Below are 19769 nucleotides of genomic sequence, written 5' to 3'. Positions count from 1 at the left end.
ATTCTCAAAATCTCCCACCGCTCCATGTGGAACACAGTTTTGACAATAAAAGGTCCAGACCCCTTGATTTCAACTTCCCAGGAAAATGGAGACGAGAGTTTGAATAAAAGAATCTTGCTGTCTCGCACAAATAACTTAGGATGAAGCTTCCTTGTCGTGCACCCTTTTCACTTTTCCTTGACCTTACTTTGTTACTCTAAGCGCTTGGAGTCGAAATTCATCAAGTTCATTAAGCTGAAGCATTCGCTTCTTTCCCAGCTGCATTAGATCCATGTTCAACTTCTTCAAAGCCCAATAGGCCTTATGTTCAAGCTCCGCAGGTAAATGACATCCCTTACCATACAGAAGTTGAAACGTGGGACATCCCAAATGGAGTCTTATATGCTGTTCTATAGCCCAAACAACTTCACTCGAACTTTAAAGACCAATCCTTCCTTGACGGAAAACAACCTTCTCTAAATGCGCTTGATTTCTCTGTTAGACACTTCCCGCTTGACCATTTATTTGCGGAGGATAGTGATAGGCGTAGCAACACGATGATTCACTGTAGCGCTGCTTAATAATAGAAGTAACTTACGGTTGCAGAAATGCGACCCTTCATCATTTATGAGTACTCGCGGCGTTCTAAACCTTGTGAAAAATCTGCTTATGAAGAAATTCAACACTGCCTTTGCATCTTCATCGTAGAGCTTTGACTTCTACCCATTTTTGAGACATAAATCGACTGCCGGCAAGCATGATTCTGATTATTGCAGCCGAGACAAAGGTCCCATGAAATCGATTCCCCAAACATCACAAGACCTCGACTTCAAGCTCACATTTAACGGCATCTCATCCTTTCTCGTAAGATTTCCACTCTTTGGCAACGATCACACCTTAGAACAAACTGATGAACATCCTTAAACAAAGTAGGCCAGAAAAAAAATGCTGTAGAATACGAGCTGCCGTCTTCTCACCACCATAGTGTCCACCATAAACTGTGGAGTGGCAGTCTCGTAATATCCCCTCCATCTGACAGAATGGGATACATCTCCTGATGATCTGGTCAGCTCCCTGTCTAAAAAATACGGTTCATCCCACATATACCACTTCACCTCATGCAGAAACTTCTTCTTTTGAGCTGTGTCAGATTAGGAGGCATTATATTGCTTACAAGATAATTCACAATATCTGCGAACCATGGCTCTTCCTCCTGAACTGCGAACAACTGCTCATCCGGAAAAAATTCGTTGATCAATGTCTTATCATGTGAAGTCGACTCGGGATTCTCCAATCTAGAAAGATGGTCAGCTACTTGATTCTCAGTACCTTTCCGATCCTTGATCTCTAACTCAAATTTCTGTAGCAAGAGCACCCAACGAATGAGTCTCGGCTTCGAATCCTTCTTGGAAACCAAATAGCGAATGGCCGCATGATCCGTGAAATTGTCACCTTTGTCCCAAGCAAATAAGATCGAATTTTTTCGAAACCAAAGACTATAGCCAAGAGCTCCTTCTCAGTAGTGGTGTAGTTCATTTGGGCCCCATTTAAGGTCTTGCTAGCATAGTAGACCACATGAAAGAGATTATTCTTGCGCTGCCCAAGAATGCGCCCACCGCATAATTACTCGCATCGCACATCATCTCAAAAGGCTCTGTCCAATCAGGTGCTGTAATAACTGGTGCAGTTATCAAACTCTTCTTGAGAGTCTCAAATGCCGTCAAGCAGTTTAAAAGGCACATCCTTCTCAAGCAATTGCACAAAAAACTTAGATATCTTCGAAAAGTCCTTGATGAAACGCCGATAAAAACCCGCATGACCAAGAAAACTACGGATTCCTTTCACAGAAATAAAGTGGTGGAAAATTTTCCATGACTCCCACCTTGGCTTTGTCCACCTCAAGACCCTTGCTAGAGACCTTATGCCCAAGAATAATGCCTTCACGTACCATAAAATGACATTTTTCCCAATTGAGCACCAAATTAGTTTCCACACACCTTTTGAGTACTGCACGAAAGATTATTCAAACATTCATCATACGAATGTCCAAAGACGGAGAAGTCGTCCATGAACACCTCGACATTATTTCCAATCATGCCAGAGAATATAGCCATCATACATCTCTGAAAAGTGGCCGATGTGCCACATAACCCAACATGAAACTCTGCGAAAAGCAAACGTGCCAAATGAACAAGTGAAGGTAGTCCTTTCTTGATCCCCTGGTGCAATACAAATCTTATTATACCCCGAATAGCCATCCAGAAGACAATAATACTCATGCCCCGCCAACCTGTCAAGCATCTGATCAATAAACGAAAGAGGGAAGTGATCCTTCCTCGTGGCCTTGTTCAACTTTCTGTAGTCCATGCATACCCTCCATCCTGTGACTGTTCAAGTGGGGATGAGCTCGTTCTTCTCATTTGCTACCACAGTGATACCTCCTTTCTTAGGTACACATTGCACGGGACTCACCCAAGAATTGTCAGAAATAGGATAAATGATTCCTGCATCTAGCCACTTCAAAATTTCTTTCTTCACCACTTCTTTCATGATAGGATTAAGTCATGCGCTGTTGCTCAACAGTCGGCTTACTACCTTCTTCTAGCAGAATCTTATGCATGCAGTATGAAGGGCTGATCCCTTTGATGTCTGCTATAGTCCATCCGATAGCTGATTTGAATTCTTTCAAGATCCTTAAGAGCTTGTCCTCCTCACTACCTGAAAGGTCAGATGCAATAATAACAGGTAACGTAGATGCATCACCTAAAAAGCATACCTCAAGTGTTCAGGCAACGGTTTAAGCTCCAAGGTAGGTGCTTCCTCAATAGATGGTTTGAGTTTTCCTTCAGCATTTTTGAGGTCAGAAGTACCAAGAGATTCAAACGACATGTCTAGCTTTCGCCTCCAGGGAGAAGCATTTAGATATTGTAGTTGCTCATTGCCATCCTCATCATCACTGTCAAAATCCCCCACTAAGGCTTTCTCTAATGCATCAGTCACTAGCATATGATCAAGTTCTGAAGTAACCGCAGAAATCAATCAAATCCACTTAGTAAGCACTCCTCATCTTCTATAGGGAATTTCATTGCTTTGATTACATTGAATGTCACATCCTGATCCTGCACCCGTATTGTAAGTTCACCTTTCTGTACATCTATCAAGGTACGGCCTGTAGCCAAGAAAGGTCTTCCCAAGATTATGGGAATCTTCTTATCTTCCTCAAAATCCAGAATAACAAAGTCTGCAGGAAAGAAGAGCTTATCCACCTTGACTAGCACATCCTCCACTATGCCTCGGGGTATGTAATAGAACGATCAGCCAATTGTAGAGACATATAGGTGGGCTTTGGATCAGGCAAATTCTAACTTTTTAAAGATCGACAACGGCATCAGATTGATGCTTGCTCCCAAATTACAAAGGCACTTGTCAAAAGACAACTTGCCAATGGTGTAAGGAATGGTGAAGCTACCTGGATCTTTAAGCTTTGGAGGTAACTTTTGTTAGCAGCACAACACTGCATTCTTCCGTTAGAGCAACGGTCTCAAGATCATCCAGTTTCACCTTCCTTGAAAGAATACTCTTCATAAATTTTACATAACTAGGCATTTGCTCCAGAGCCTCAGCGAAAGGTATATTGATGTGAAGTTTCTTGAACACCTCCAGAAACTTACCGAACTGCTTATCCAGCTTTTATTATTGCAATCTCTTAGGGAAAGGTGGTGGTGGATAGAGCTGTTTCTCCCCTGTATTACCCACAGGCAGAGTGTGTTCAATAGTAGTCTTCCTTGGTTCCACCGCTTTCTCCTTTTGCTTAGCTTCTTCATCACCAGCTTCAGCTTCTCCTTCTTTTGCTTTTTCAGCATCAGCAACTTTTCCAGACCTTAAGGTAATAGTCTTGACTTGTTCTTTAGCTTCCTTCCTGCCTGGCACTTCAGTATCATTGGGAAGTGTGCCAGGTTGACGATTGAGCATTGTATTGGCTATTTGACCCGATTTGATTTTCCAAGGTCTTGATAGAAACCGCCTGACTCTTGCACAATAAATTAAGTTCCTCAAAATCAGCACTAGAGGGTGGAGCTACACTTTCTTGTTGAGGATATGATTAAGCGTAATGCTGTGGTTGCTGGAATCCAGGTGGATTGAACTGTTTACTTGCGCCTTGCTGATATGGTTGCTGAATAACATTCTGATTATTACTCCAACTGAAATTTGGATGATTTCTGTTATTAAGATGATAAGTAGCTGGCACAGGCTGCTGTTGTCGCTGATAATTGTTCACATACTGAACAGATTCATTAACAAGAGAACACTGATCCGTAGCATCAGAACCTGCACAAAGCTCACAAACCATAGCTATCTGATTGACCCCATAGGTGGCTAGAGAGTCGACCTTCATAGACAGCACTTGGAGCTGCGCTGCAATAGCTGTAGCTGCATCGACTTCCAGAATACCTGCTACCTTCCCAGGCATCATCCTTTGAGTTGGGTTTTGATTCTCATTTGCAGCCATCGTCTCAATAAGATTATAAGCCTCAGTATAGCTTTTGGCCCACAAGGCGTCTCCAGCTGCTGCATCGAGCATGGGCCGAGATTGGGCCCCCAAACCATTATAGAAACCAGTGATCACCATCCAATCAGGCATTCCATGATGTGGACACTTTCTCAACATCTCTTTGTAGCGCTCCCAAGCTTCGCACATAGATTCTGTAGGTTGCTGCACAAACTGAGTAAGAGTACTCCTCAAAGCAGCAGTCTTCGCCATTGGATAAAACTTTACCAGAAACTTTTGCGCAAGATCTTTCCAAGTAGTGATAGACCCAGCTGGTTCAGAATGTAACCAGTCCTTAGCTTTATCCCTCAGTGAGAATGGGAAAAGTCTCAGCTTGATAGCCTCATCAGTCACACCATTATATTTGAAAGTACTACAGATCTCGACAAAATTCCTTATGTGCATGTTGGGGTCTTCAGTCGCAGCACCTCCAAAAGAAACAGAATTCTGCACCATCTGAATAGTGCCCGACTTGATTTCAAAGTTATTGGCCTCAATAGCCGGGTGCATGATGCTAGACTGAATGTCATCAATTTTGGGTCGAGAAAAGTCCATAAGAGCTGGATCTGCTTGAACAATACGATCACCCATGATTAATGGTTCTTTCTGCTCACTTCCTGAATCCGAATCTTCAAAATCTATCTTCTCCGGAATATCAAGAACTTCGTCTGTCTCCTCAGCCGTATCTAAAGTCCTCTTGCGAGTACGAGAACGAGTTTGCATAAACGCTCACTAAAGTACCTGAAACACAACCGGAAACAATAAGTAACACGTCTTAATCACTGAGTCCTAATGACCAATGATGGTCAGTACATAAACGAAACAAATACGCGGAGTCCCCGGCAGTGGCGCCAAAAACTTGTTAGGGCGAAAACAAGCGCTAATAACACACGCAATTATACGCGTTCACAAGTAATATAGAATACTTTCTAGTTCGTTCCCACATAGACCCAGACTAATTATGTTCAATTAAACTCACTCACCAGTGTATGATTACTTCTCAATGTTAAGACAATAACACTTAGATTTGATTAACTAGTTATTAACTACAATTAACTACGAGAATTAAACACTTAATTAACACTTGAATTAACAATATTAACACACTCATGAGATCACAACTTCATTACTACTTCCTTCAATAGCTATTGTTATTACCCTTAGCATGCAACAATTATGATATTAATCGAATAACACGAAACTGATAAAAGTCAACTTTCATTGTACTAATATCATTCTACTAAGCATCCACAATTAAGATAAAAGTTGAATATGTATCAATTATGCTGAGTCCCTATATGTCTACAGAAATTGACAACATAACGATTTAAGCACAAGTTATTCCTTTTGATTACACAGGGCGAATAAAATGGTTAGAGTTATCCACTAATCATGCAGTACTCGTACATGGACCTATGCTAGCATGGCAAGTTCTAAACCTCAAGATCCACCGTCGCTTCACAAGAGATTAACACCCTATCTTATATGTTCGTGACACAGATAAGACGATTACGCACAACCAATACTAGATATCATACAATCATCACACACTAAGGTATTAAACAACTAACTAAAGAATTCCATAGTAAATCCGCTACGACCCCATGATCACGATTAGCCCATGATAACACTCATCATCATCATGGGTTCATATGAAAACATGATAATAACACACGAGAATAATAACTAAAACTACTTATATTAAGCCAGAGTACGTCACAAGAGTAAATATGTTCAAAGTAAAGAAAACTAGCATCCAACGTTACAACGAAATAAAGAATCACAAGAAAATATGCTTCCTCTTCGTTGCGGTGTGCTAAAACAGTCTTCTTCCTTATCTCCTTGCTCTTCGATTAATACTACGATCCAACCTTTTTGAAACGTCTCTGAAATCTACTTATATAGGAGTCCCATAAAGCCCAGCTAACTCAGAAGTTGGAAGTCAAACAAAAATAGGAGTCTAAAATAATAATTCTGAAAATCCGACACTGCGCGGCCGCTCAGCATTCCTGGGCGGGCGCTCAGCTTCCTGAGCGGTCGCTCAGCAGAGCTGAGCGGGCGCTCAGCCCCCTTCTGGAAACTGATCCATTTTTCTCCCGTTTCTTCGCTGCAATCTGCTCCTATCTTCCCACTTGCAATGCTAAACACATGCCAAGGCTTATTATCGATGAATTCTCTCCCGAAATGCAACTAATACCCTGAAATGCACAAACACTAGAAAAAAGCATCAAATATACAAAATACTTGATTTCAAGACACCAATTCAAGCTATTATAAGACGTTCTAAGTGGTATAAAATGCCACTTATCAGTGTATCAAACAGTTTAGCACAATATATATCACTATGACCAACCATTTCGCAGATGAAACAGAATGTTGGAATACCTTCATACTTGAAATTGACCCAACACCAAGTTTCTGCATTTTTCCTTAGCTTCATCCGCCTCTTATATGGTACATCTAGAGAAATCGTCACCCTAACCCGTAGATATTCTCTCCATACCCCTACAAAATTATTTGAATATGACTCCACAAATTTCCCCACATAATCTCCAATGTCCTTTACAACCCTCTGTGACATAAACCCCGTTTCCATGTCATGTAGCTGCACCTAAACATCTAGCTTGTTGATTAGTAAAGTCCTTGGGTTTTCACCTTCTTTCAACCTTTCAAATATTAACGGAAACCTCCCAAACGTCCATGGGCTCCCATCTATTACCCTTCTGATGTCTATTTTCATGGTAGAATTGAAATAAAAATCGATTGGCCTCAAGATGCTTGACGTACATGCCCTTCCCTGGTCTCCCTAGAGAGGCCATCTTGTGTTGCATGGCCTGAAAATCAATCATGGAGTCCGTAAGAAATCTTTCCACCAAGCACCATCTCGCATCTATTTCACTTAACTCCCCTGTATTTTCTTCATATGTTATACCTCCATGTTCTTCTTCCTCCAGACTTATCATAGCGAAACCCTCCCCCATCTCGTGCAGACTCATTCCGGATGTAGACATAGATAACAACACTGAATGGTAGTCACGAACCAAGATTTGTATTTACGGATCGATAAGAACAAGGCTTAAGACTGAGGCACTCACTAAACTTTTAACGAGAGAACATTTTCACCATGCCAAAAGGCAAGACATTCATGTATAGAACTTTCACAAATTAACCATTAGTTGACTTGGATAATTGTGCTGAAATTTTGTATCTTTTAGTGCATATGCATATATAAAAAACGGTCAAAATTTTCAACTACGTATCACGGATGAGGTTAAACTATTCTCTAATTTCATTTTGGATCAATAATATCTTAGTAATATTACTTATAAATTAATTTTAAATAAGAAATTACCTATTTTTTGGATAAAAATTTACATATTTTACAAGTGTGCAATATAAGCACTACTTATAAAAGTTATAGATTATTTTAATTAAAGTGATATAAAAATATATATTATATATTAACATAATTTTTCATTTTTTATTAAATAAAATCTTCAGTTTTATTTTTTAAAAGAGCACTTACTTAAAGTATAACTGATAACATATTTTAGGGAAAAATGTTTATTGGTTAGTTACTACTAAATATCGTTTAATTAATTTGTTTTACTAAAATAAAATTTCCTGTGATTTTTGAAAAATGAGACATTTCAGTTGAAAAATTAAAAATGTAACATGTTATATTTAAAAAAGATAAAATTTTAGTAATAAGATTATAATATTATTAAATAGAATAGTTGAAAATCAAACCGAAAATTAAAATTTTCAAAAATTAAGCTTTAATACAATAATAAAGATTTGTTAATAATTAGGACAAATGAACGATACATACTTGAAAACTAAATATATTAACATCCAAGCCTGGATTATATATTATTCTATTTATTTTATTATTTATATATAAATATATAAATATATTTAACATAATATATCTAATAATATTTTTATCATTTTTTGTAACTTTTGTGGTAATTTTATATTTTTGAAATATCTAATAATACTTTTTTTTTCTAACGTTGCTTTAAATATTTAACTATAATTAACTTTTTGTTAATTAGCCAAAATTAAAACAGGCACAAAATCTCATATTTGCGATATATATAAATTGGTACTAATTTGTTGTGATGAATGGATTGCATTTAATGATTATTATATAATTAAATGAATTTGTTATTAAAAATTAGTAGTTTTTGGATTTTTTTCGATCAAATTGTGTATTATTAATAATTTTAAATGTTATAATATGTGATTTTTAAAATAATTACAATTATTATGATATGTTCATAATAAAAATAATAAAAATGCATATGGATTGAAGTAAATTAAGGGGTCATTTATTTATAGCTTAACGAGCTTAAATGAACTGAATAAAAGAAAAAGTAACGCTAAGATCATTTGTTTTTTATTTGCCCTTTTCTGAACAAGCCCATTTACTCTTAGCTATGAGAAAACAAAAGTTTCGTGAACCATTCATACACATTATTTTACTTAACCCAAACACTTTCTTTATTTATTTTCATAGTCTAATATAATTCTTAATAATATAATTACAAATAGTTACATGTTCAATGATGAATGAAATTATGTGATAATTTTTTTGTCAATAAAAGTATTCTATAGGATTATTAAATTTTTTATTTTGTGCTACTAACATAACAAAATATATTTTTTAAGTCGTATTTTTGTATTTTTTCCTATTACACAGTTATGTTTTTGTGCCATCACAGTTGATTTTTCGAACAATATTCATCATAAAAAATTCAGATAAAAATAAAAAAACTGATTTATAAAGTTTAAAAATATTATTTTCAAAATTTTACAAGCATTCAGATTAGCCAAATAACTTATTTGAAAATCTTGTTAATGATTCAGAAATTAAATCATTCAAAAATTTTAATCATTATAAAAAAATGATTCAAATTCGTCAAATGACCCATGTGTTTTACATAAATTTGTTTTAATTAAAATAATCTTATATATTAATAGGATTAAAATATTTTTAAAGTAAACAAATCCAAAAATTATATGTAATTATGTTAAAAAAAATTAATATCCTACCCCTTGCCTCTCAAATTTTTCAGAGGGGTATTTTTAATCAAGATTTTAAAAAATTTATGTGGATTCTTGAAATTAAGAGGTATTCAATTTGGATTTTTTTTTAAAATCTCATTATATTCAATAAAGGTTGAAAAAAATATTTTAAAATTTGAGTGTATTCAATTTAAATTTTAAAAAAGTTTAGAAATCTGGAGGTATTCAATTTAAATTTTTAAAAATCTAGCAAAATTTGATGGTGTTTAAAAGTCGGTGAATTTTTTTTATTTGAAAAATTAGTAAATTTTGATGGATATGCTAGTTCATTTTTAATTTTTTAAAATTTCTTTAAAATACATGAGATTTTGAAATAGTGTTGAAAAACTTCATAAAATCATAAAGACTTTACAAGGTTTTTCTATTATAACGTCAAAATCCACGAACAATTAAAATCAATGAAAATCTTTTAAAATTCATGAATTATTATCCATTTTTTAAAATCCAAAATGAATACATCCTTTTATAACATAAGCTAAAAACTCATGTTACGCACATGTTCATTTTGATTTTTATAACTTTATTTATTTTTATATTATGTGAAACGTGATATTAATAATGATATGATTCTATATTTACGTGGTGCATGTAATATTGTTTTTAGTGGGATATTAATAAAATTAATTGGATATAGAAGACTAATTAATTATTATGATTCATCACATTATGTTTGATTTTAATAAACATGTTTGTATTTTAAAATTAATTTTACAAAATTCGTTGAGATAAATATGTAGGTTGAGCTCCAAAGATTTATGTTGAGTTTGGCTTTATTATGATTTCAGATCATAAATTTAAGCTATCACATTTATAGAATTTGTTGATATCAATTAAGCGTGGTTTTGAATTTTATTTCATCTATGAGGCTCGATTTAATATTTAGGAAAATTCTCAATAAAGCCCTTATATTAAGTTTAACTAACATTTGGGTAATGAAATGGTATAATATTTAAAAACTTAAATTAAAAGGGTACGCATTTGTAAGTTAAAAATAGGAAATGACACCACTTAGAAAAGTTATAAACAGAACAGTATTAGCTACTTTTAAACTAACAAATTATTATGATTTCGAATAACAAATTGGTAGTACTTTCCTATAGACCAACAAGTTTTTTTAATATATTTTATTATTTGTATTCTTATTAGATTTTGATGTTGATATTGACATTAGTATTGGTTATGTATGTTTTGCGGTCAACCGATACAAAAATTATCATACATGAGTGTTAAAGTATAAAATTATGTTAGGCATTATTCTAACACCTTAATAGTTTAGTACGACAAATTACTTAACAATATTATTTAGAAAAAATAGAATAGATCTTTTAAATATGTTTAAGCCTATGCCATATTATACATTAATTTTGTTTCAGCAAAGATACTGGTTAGGCCAAAAATGGATTATTAGTAATTAATGACACTCGAACATAATTAGTTGACATATTGAAATTTAGAATAAAAGTATTATTGTTAAAATTTAGTACTTAAACACACTATAATATAATAGCAAAATTGTAATGTATCCTGAAGTGAACTAATCATCATCATCTAACCTAAATCAGTCAAATTGTAGATGTTGTCAATTTATGATCGGTAGTTTGCACATATTGTTCATTATCGGTTTAATATAACCAAATTTATCTGAGTTCAAGCCTTCATTTCAAACAATCCAAATATAGTTTTAACATAGTAATCGGTAACAACAAAATTTGAGATTCGTTACCGGAATCAAGATCTACAATATTGGTTCTTCGCTGGAAAAATCATCGCTGTGATGGTTGGGGGCTGGGATTGCTTAGGGTTTCTGGTGACTCATTAAGGTTCTCGCTTCCGACCCCTTACAATTTTTCTATGTATCCCAATTTATAGAGAATCAAATCTACAAAGTTTTCGGGGAATAAGAAATCTAATTGTTTTAGATTTCTCATCCCGAGGCCCAGTAGGAAATCTACTAGAAACCGTTTTCTACTAGATTTAGGAATTTCTGCCGATGAGGCCTAATCACAAAGGCTCAAAACTCGTCCACGACTTCGAGACTTTGCGGATAAGTTATCTCTCCTGCCGGAGATAGCCCTTTACTACCAGCTATTTCTCTAGTCCGTGGACGCATGTATAACGATGGTTTACCCCAAATATTGGACGCATCCTTATCCCTCGCATAAGGAGCCCCCGGCAGATTACAGGATAAGTGCAAGATACTCCGAAGTCTCCCAACAAGCACACCCAAAGCACACAACATATTTTATCCCATATTCCCAATGAGGACACCAATTGGCTACATGAGGAGGCCTTCCGTCTAGGCATACCCTTAGAGGTCTCTGACCATGGATACCGCCTTCCTGTGGTTGCATTACATGAAAGAGTTCTTAAATAGAGTACCTACAACAAATATGTTAGTAATTACGATCCATCGTCTTCTGATGTGTAAAAATATACGAACTGCAAGCGTACAGTGTTTAGTTGTAGCAATTACAGGTCGATTCTCAGAGACTACGAATTTTCAAAACCCTAACAATTTAAATCAGGAGAACTAGACAAATAGATTTGAGATGACATTTATTTAACCTAATTAACAAATAATAAATAATATGAAAATCCTAGGAATCCGAATCTGTTAATCAATCACAATTAATATCAACTCGCCCTAAAATCATTTCTCTTTTCTTCACAAAAATAACGTATATCAATTAACGAGACAAGCATATACTATGAAACTTGTTATCTAACAATAACCCATCAAAACTTCATGAAACAAGCATAGGCTTTGAAAAATAAATTCGGTAACAATAATATATCAAAATCACTTTGTCAATTGAACAATTAAACACCAAGAAAAATCATGAGAATCAACTAATAGGAACAAGAAGATATCAAAGCAATTAAATTAACTTCATCTTCATCCTAGGGAACAAATTTAGCTACACATGATAAAAAAAATGAACAAAACAAACAACTAATTGGGTATCTTGGGTTGTGTTGGGGTGTCTTGGATGTGTAAAATACAAGATGAGAGACCCCATATATATAGGGAAAATATGAGGGTTTGGGTCTTGGAATACAAGTAGGATTCTTAAAATAAATCCTTCTTCTTCTCTAATAAGTATTCTATTTATCTTCCAATTCCTTTGGCTTCTAGAATAGTCCCCCTCCTTCCTTATTTGTACCTTTTCCAACTCAAATTCTGATTTTATTTATTTTCCTACAAAACAAAGTAAAATAATTTATTTATTAATAAAATTACAAAATTGGACATAAAATAGGTATTAATAATATGCAATAATGTGGACCTATCAAATGGCCCCATACCTATCTTTTGCTCGTCCTCGAGAAAAATAAAAAATGCTAACTAAGAAAAGTCCTATGCTCCTTTACGTATGCGTGACGATAAATTTTAGGTTTACCAACCCGTTAAACTCATAGACGATCTCTACAAGAGGAGTGTTGTCTCCTAAGGGTTTACAGAAGACATGCCCATGAAATTTGTGAAATACTCTAGCAAGTGTCCAAACTCTATCAACAATAACATTTATTGGTGTCAACATGAGAATTTTTAGGAAAATACATGCCTTTAAGACTCTTCTAATTATAGCCACGATATGGGTATGAACAATCCACTTATATCGACTCTGAACATTTATAAAAAATCCCAAGTTGTGTCATGAAAGTAGGTCTCTGAAGAATCAATTGAGTAAATACATTTCATCTTTTTTCAACCAATATTGAACGAACCCAATCTCTATCAAAACAAGTATCTAGCCAAAATTCACAATTTTTTTTTCTAATAGGCTGTGCAATGTCCGTTTTCTTAGGCTTTCTATGTTACCTATGTATCGAGCTTTGGGTCAATGATTTCCAAACCAGATGGTCTTAGGGCACTAGGTTTTGTAATACCCCTATAGACTTAATTACTCGAGTAACAAAGGCCACAAAACAAGACTAGTTAATTATACTACTTGTGCCCATCATCTCATTTTTTTTATTATTTGTGAGGAATACTGGGTATTGAAGTAGTTTATTCAATCATTTTTTTTCGCAAAAATTTGATTCGACATTGTTTAAACATGTGGGCTCTGTCTCAAATAACGAAAACTTCCCTAAACAATCTTTACTACAAAGACCTTATGCAAATGTGCCGTCCTGGACACTTAAGCAAAAATTCGTTCGACACAAGTTTCATGAAGACAGCATTACTTAACTACGTTCAAATCATCTAAAAGCATTACATATATATAAGTTTTGAAAAACTACTAACACCAATTAGTATTAAAGTGCAAGAGTGGACTGGACAACTTAGCTAAAATATCTCTATTTTTTTGGATTTTTTTTCAATTTTTTTGGATTTTTTTTATATAAGTACTACTAAACCCCTCCCCCATACCTAAATCATGCATTGTCCTCAATGTATGCAAATGATAGAAAAACTGACAAAGTAAAAGGACGAGAATACCTGTTAAAGGGCATGACGGAGAAACACAATTACCTATAAAGCATACACTCTCAGACTCACATACACATAATAACTCCCCCATACCTACACTTTATTATGGTAGACACGCACAAAAACATTTGTTAACTAATACCAGAGCATGAGAAAACTACCTTCGTAACACAATGAACACACATGTAAAACTCACCCATAAGAACAACATTATCCACTAGAGAGATAAGATCATGCATCAAAATAAAACTCATTACACTAACATCATTCATAGACCAATTAGACGCTTCTTTATGTTGTTTAAGCAAATTAATGACTTGAAATTCTTGGTTCTTTGCTACTAGAAATAAGAACATCATGAGTTTCATTATTAACTACCAAGGATTGATTAAGAGTGGAAAATGATTGAATAGGATCAAGTGTGGGTGGCTCACCAGCAGAAGTCTTAACAATGGTCTTAGGATCAAAATAACTATCCTCAAGTTGGGTTTCATGCTAAAAAATGGCATTCAATTCGTAAAATATCTCATCATAAGTGAAATTCTTATACAAATCATGAAGTTCTCTATTACTCTCATACTCACACGAAACATCTTCCTCAAGAAGAGATTCAATTGCACTATCCTCAAGATTTGACAAAGACACAACCTTATTTATCAAATTAACTCCTACAGGTTGTTCAAAAAGCTCATTAGGTTGATTTCCTACATTAAAGATATTCAGATCTATCACCATATTTCCAAATGTGAGTTTTATCGAACCATTTCTACAGTTAATCAAAGCATTACAGGTGGAAAGAAAAGGCCTTCCTAAAATGATGGGGATTTGATTTTTGAGATTTTTGACCGGTTCAGTTTCTAGAACAATGAAATCAACATGGAAGATAAAATCACCAATCTTAATCAACACATCTTCAACTATACCCTTAGGGGTTTTAACAGAACAGTCAACAAACTGAAGAGTAACACTAGTCTTTTTAATTTGACCTTAACCTAAGGCTTGATAGACAGATAATGGAAGAAGATTCATACTAACTCCTAAATCGAGTAAAGCTTTATCAATGAAGGTATTACCTATGACACAAGAGATGGTAGGACAACCAGGATCCTTAAACTTTACAGGGATTTAATTTGACAAGATAGAACTAACATGAGAGGTTAGGAAAGCTTTCTTAGGAACATGAGTGGTTCTTTTATGAGTGCACAAATCTTTTAGACACTTAGCATAAGAGGGAACTTGTTGAATTACATCTAAAAGAGGAATGCTGATCTTGACTAGCTTAAAAACTTCCAAAATCTTATCTAACTGAGCAAATTGTTTGTTTAAGATAAGTCTTTGAGGAAACGGAGCTTTCGGCTTAAAGACTTTTTCACTAGAGATATCAGAGTGGGGTTTTGAAGGTGGTTCTTTGGATGGTGATGACTGATTAGATTCAGAAGTTTCAGTATTTGGATTGGGAGGTTGTTGAAGCCTAGGATTCAAGAGTAGAGGATTTGGTTCATATGTTAGTTTATCTTCCTGATGAGTATTAATACCAGCATGATTGTTGAATTGATTACCAGACCTTAGAGAGATGACAGAGTTCACATTTTCATGAGACTTTTGGTTCTGATGAAATTTAGGATTAACCTTGGGTTGACTAGGGAAACGATTTTTCTCTCTCTCACTGATTATGTTTGCCAATCGACTAAATTTAACCTCTAGCTTATATATGGCTTGTGTTTTTGAATTTAGTAACTGCCTATCTTGGGTCATAGCTTGCATGAAATATTATTGAGATTTAAGTTAAGACTCTATACTCTTTTCAATGAAATTCAATTTCTTATTATATTCACTAAAACTAGGAGAATTCAAGGGGACTGAGTTAGGATAATCACCAAGATTTTGAGGAGGATATGGGTTGGGATTTTGAGTTTGGTATGGACCAGGATTGGGCTTTTGAAAAGCAGGTTGAGAATTTTGATTAAACTGATTGTATTGACCTTGTTTCCATAAGAAATTTGGGTGATTCGTCCAACCGGGATTGTATGTGGGTGCATATGGATCATTCTTAACTCTAGGTTGAAATATGGCATTGACTTGTTTAATTTTAGGTCAATTGTCTATCACATGATTAAGAGAACTATAGTTTGCACAGATAGAAAATTGAGAAGACAAATTGTTGGTTTCTAAGGCTTCTAGACGTTTAGTGAGTGTAGCTAACTTAGCTTCGGTTGCAATAGAATTACCAACTACGTGTAAGCCCTTAGATCTTTAAGGTTCTGGATTAGGTTCCCTAGTTGACTCCCACAACATCATTTTTTAGCTAACTCCTTAAAAAATTGCCAAGCTTCTTCCTCATTTTATCCATAAATTTACCTTGACACATAGACTCTAACAAAGCAGTGATTTGACTGTCTAAGGCTTCATAAAGAATTTTGCAAAGTCTCCATTTTTCTATACCATGTTGAGGACACTTAGACAAAAGCTTTTTAAATCTATCAAAATACTTCCAAAAAGAATCATTTTGATTTTGTTGAAATTGATTGATTTCATTCCCAAGTCTTTTACCTTGTGGTTTGGAAAATATTTTTTAAGAAAGATAGACACAAATCCATTCCACGTGGAAATAGAGTTAACCGGTAGACTATACAACCATTGTTTAGCCTCTTCTTTTAAAGCAAAGTTAATAAGTCTGAGCCTAATGGAGTCTTCACTAAGTTGTTGGAGTTTTTGTAAAGCACAAACTTCCTCAAATTCTTGAATGAAAAGGTATGGATCCTCTCCCTCTACCCAACAAACCTAGGTAACATGTTAATGTTGTAATGTTTGATTTCAACATTATTCGCGGTTACTGCAGGTAAGACTATGCATGAGGGTTCAGCGGAACGAGCGGGATAACAACGGTCACTACATATAGAATTTCTATTTCTTCTTTTGACTCAATTTTGCTGGGTGAAGAGAAGTCGAGTTGCCTTACTACTTAAGGAGATGAAAGGTTAGAGTGTCTTATTAATCTAGATGAATGGTCTCGAACCCAATTACTTTGCATATAAGAAAAGTAATCACGTAGAAGATAAGAGCTATAAGTCAACAAATAAGAAAAATTGGAAAATAAAAAAGAAAATACTTAGATCTATGGGTAATCCTAAAAAAAATCTCTAGACAGCTCCTAACTTTTGCTTTTGGACCACCAAAAAGTCAATAAATCTAGATTTATTCAAACCGATTGGCCAGGTAAGCGGGGGAACTTCCTTTTAAACAAGGGGCTGAATTAGAGAACCGCTTCCCTAGTCACCAATCCAAATTGGCCAGGTAAGTGATACACTTTCCTTGTCACTAAAAATTCGAATAATTCCAAATTTCCTTCCTCTTTTAAGTACCTTCCTAATTGAGCTCGCAATCCTAGGGGCTTGATAAGTGGAATTTATATCCACTTAGAACGCTTCGTAAAGGCTCGAATTGGTGTTTTGCACTCAAGATATTTGTGTTTTTAATGTATTTTTGTAGTGTTTTGCATTTCAGGGCATATTTGAAAGAAGAAATGGATATTGCATGTTATATGCTTAAAAGAGTGTTAGGATGGAACCTCGGTCGATTACGCACAAGAAACCATCACGAGAAGGTCAAGAAAGCAGAAAAATTCAGATTTTCCAGAAGGTCAGGGCGGCCGTGCTAGTCGTGGGAGCGGCCACGCCCATATGTTAGAAACTCAGGGCGGCCGCGCTGGATTTGAGGGCGGCCGCGCAATGTCAAATTTCAGGAATCCTGATTCTATTACAAGATTGATTTGTTGGACTCCTGATCTGTTGGGCTGGTATTTAAAGACTTTTAAAAGACGTTTTTCAAATAGAAGATCAAGGAGATGACAGCAATAAGACCTAATAGCTCAATGCAATGAAGGAGAAGAAGATCTTGTTTTTACTTGTGATTTTTTGCTTAAGTTGTAATCTTGGATGCTTGTTTTCTTTGTTGTTTGAACCTAATACCCTTGTTAACGTACTTTGTTATTATTATTCAGTTTTTTCAGACCTAGTTTATCTTAGTTAATTTCCATGCTTTCATTGGAACCCATGGTGATGATGAGTTCAGTTATAAATTAATCGTTGTCATGGGATTCTAACGGATTTACTTATGGATTTCTATAGTTAATTGTTTTAATACCTAAGTGTGTGGAGATTGTATGATATACTAGTATTGGTTGTGCGTATTCGTCTTATGTGTGTCGTGAACATATAAGATAGTTTGTTAATCTCTATTGAAATGACAATGAATATAGAGATTTAGAACTTGCCATGCTAGCATAGGTTTATGTATTTATTATGCATGATTCGTAGGTAATTTTAACCATCTTACTTGCCCTATGTAATCACGATAGATAGCTTGTTCAATAAATCTTTATGTTATTGAATTCTATAGACATATAAGGTCTCAACATAATTAGTGTCTATTCAGCTTCTATCTCTTTTGTGGATGTTTGGTAGTAGGGTGTTCGTACAAGAAAGTTGGCGTTTACTAGTTTCGTGTTATCTGATTAGTTGTCATCACCATTGCATGCTAAGGTTAAGAACAATGACTTTGAATGAAGTATTTAATGAAGTTAGAATCCCATATTTATCTCATATAGTTAATTCAATCACTTTTATTCTTAGTTAATTGCACGTTAGTTTAATCTTAGTTATAAACATCTCAACTTGTTATTGTCTTAGCATTGAGCCATAGCCATACCATTGTTGCATATGTGCATAATCTTAAGTTAACTAAAAAGAGTCTCCGTGGGTACGAATCTAATTTATATCTTATACTACTTTCAAATGCGTATACTTGTGTGTAATTTTAGCGCGTGTTTTCGCCGTAACAAGTTTTTGGCGCCGTTGCCGGTGACTCGGTGTTAATTTTTAGTTTATATGTTTGACATTAGTAGTAGTTAAAGTTCACTGACTCGGATTCTATTACTTTCATGGTTTACTTGTTTGTTTTTTAGGTTCTCTAGTTTATATTGCAATGGGAGAACCAGCAGTAAATATGAAAGCTTTGATGGATTATTCTCAGCCAAAGATTAATGACATTCAATCTAGCATTGTCAGAAAAGCTATCACAACTAATACCTTTGAGATCAAGTCTGACCTAATTCAATGGGTACATAATTCAGTCCAGTTTGGGGGTTCTCCAACGGAAGATCCAAATATGCACATCAGGGATTTCATAGAGATCTGCGACACCTTCAAGTTCAATGGTGTGTCTGAGGATGGGGTGAAACTGAGACTGTTCCCATTCTCTCTGAGGGACAAGGCTAAGAGCTGTTTACACTCTCTACCCGCTGGTTCGATTGCTACTTGGGAAGATCTTGCTCAAAAGTTTCTTACTAAATTCTTCCCTATGGAGAAGACAGCTGCAATCAGGAATGCTCTTACTCAATTTATGCAGCAATTGGGAGAATCTCTATGTGAAGCTTGGGAGTGCTACAAGGAGATGCTTAGGAAGTGTCCTCATCATGGAATGCCCGACTGGATGGTGATGAATTACTTCTATAATGGGTTGGGAGCACAGTCAAGACCTATACTCGATGTAGCATCAGGTAGAGCTCTATGGGCTAAAAGCAATGAGGAAGCTTATGAGCTGATCGAGATGATGGCTGCGAATGAATATCAGAACCCAACCTAGAGAATGCCACAGGTCAAGGTAGCAGGAGTTCTTGAGGAGGATATAGCTACGGCTATCAGTGCTCAGCTA

The 19769-nt window shown here is 35.2% G+C and overlaps 2 non-coding genes across 2 annotated transcripts; one reads left to right on the top strand and one right to left on the bottom strand.

Annotated features, from left to right (window-relative positions):
• Window positions 1-4619: 4619 nt before the first annotated feature.
• Window positions 4620-4726, top strand: LOC141715881 (small nucleolar RNA R71). Its single transcript, XR_012572626.1, has one exon. It is a non-coding gene; the product is annotated as a small nucleolar RNA R71 (small nucleolar RNA).
• Window positions 4727-19430: 14704 nt separating this feature from the next.
• LOC141716353 (small nucleolar RNA R71) lies at window positions 19431-19537 on the bottom strand. The gene has a single exon (XR_012573065.1). It is a non-coding gene; the product is annotated as a small nucleolar RNA R71 (small nucleolar RNA).
• Between the last annotated feature and the right edge of the window lie 232 nt (window positions 19538-19769).

The sequence above is a fragment of the Apium graveolens genome, chromosome 3 (genome assembly GCF_009905375.1).
Source record: "Apium graveolens cultivar Ventura chromosome 3, ASM990537v1, whole genome shotgun sequence".
In the NCBI taxonomy this organism is placed as follows: Eukaryota; Viridiplantae; Streptophyta; class Magnoliopsida; order Apiales; family Apiaceae; genus Apium; species Apium graveolens.
This window is presented reverse-complemented; position numbering and strand designations above follow the sequence as displayed.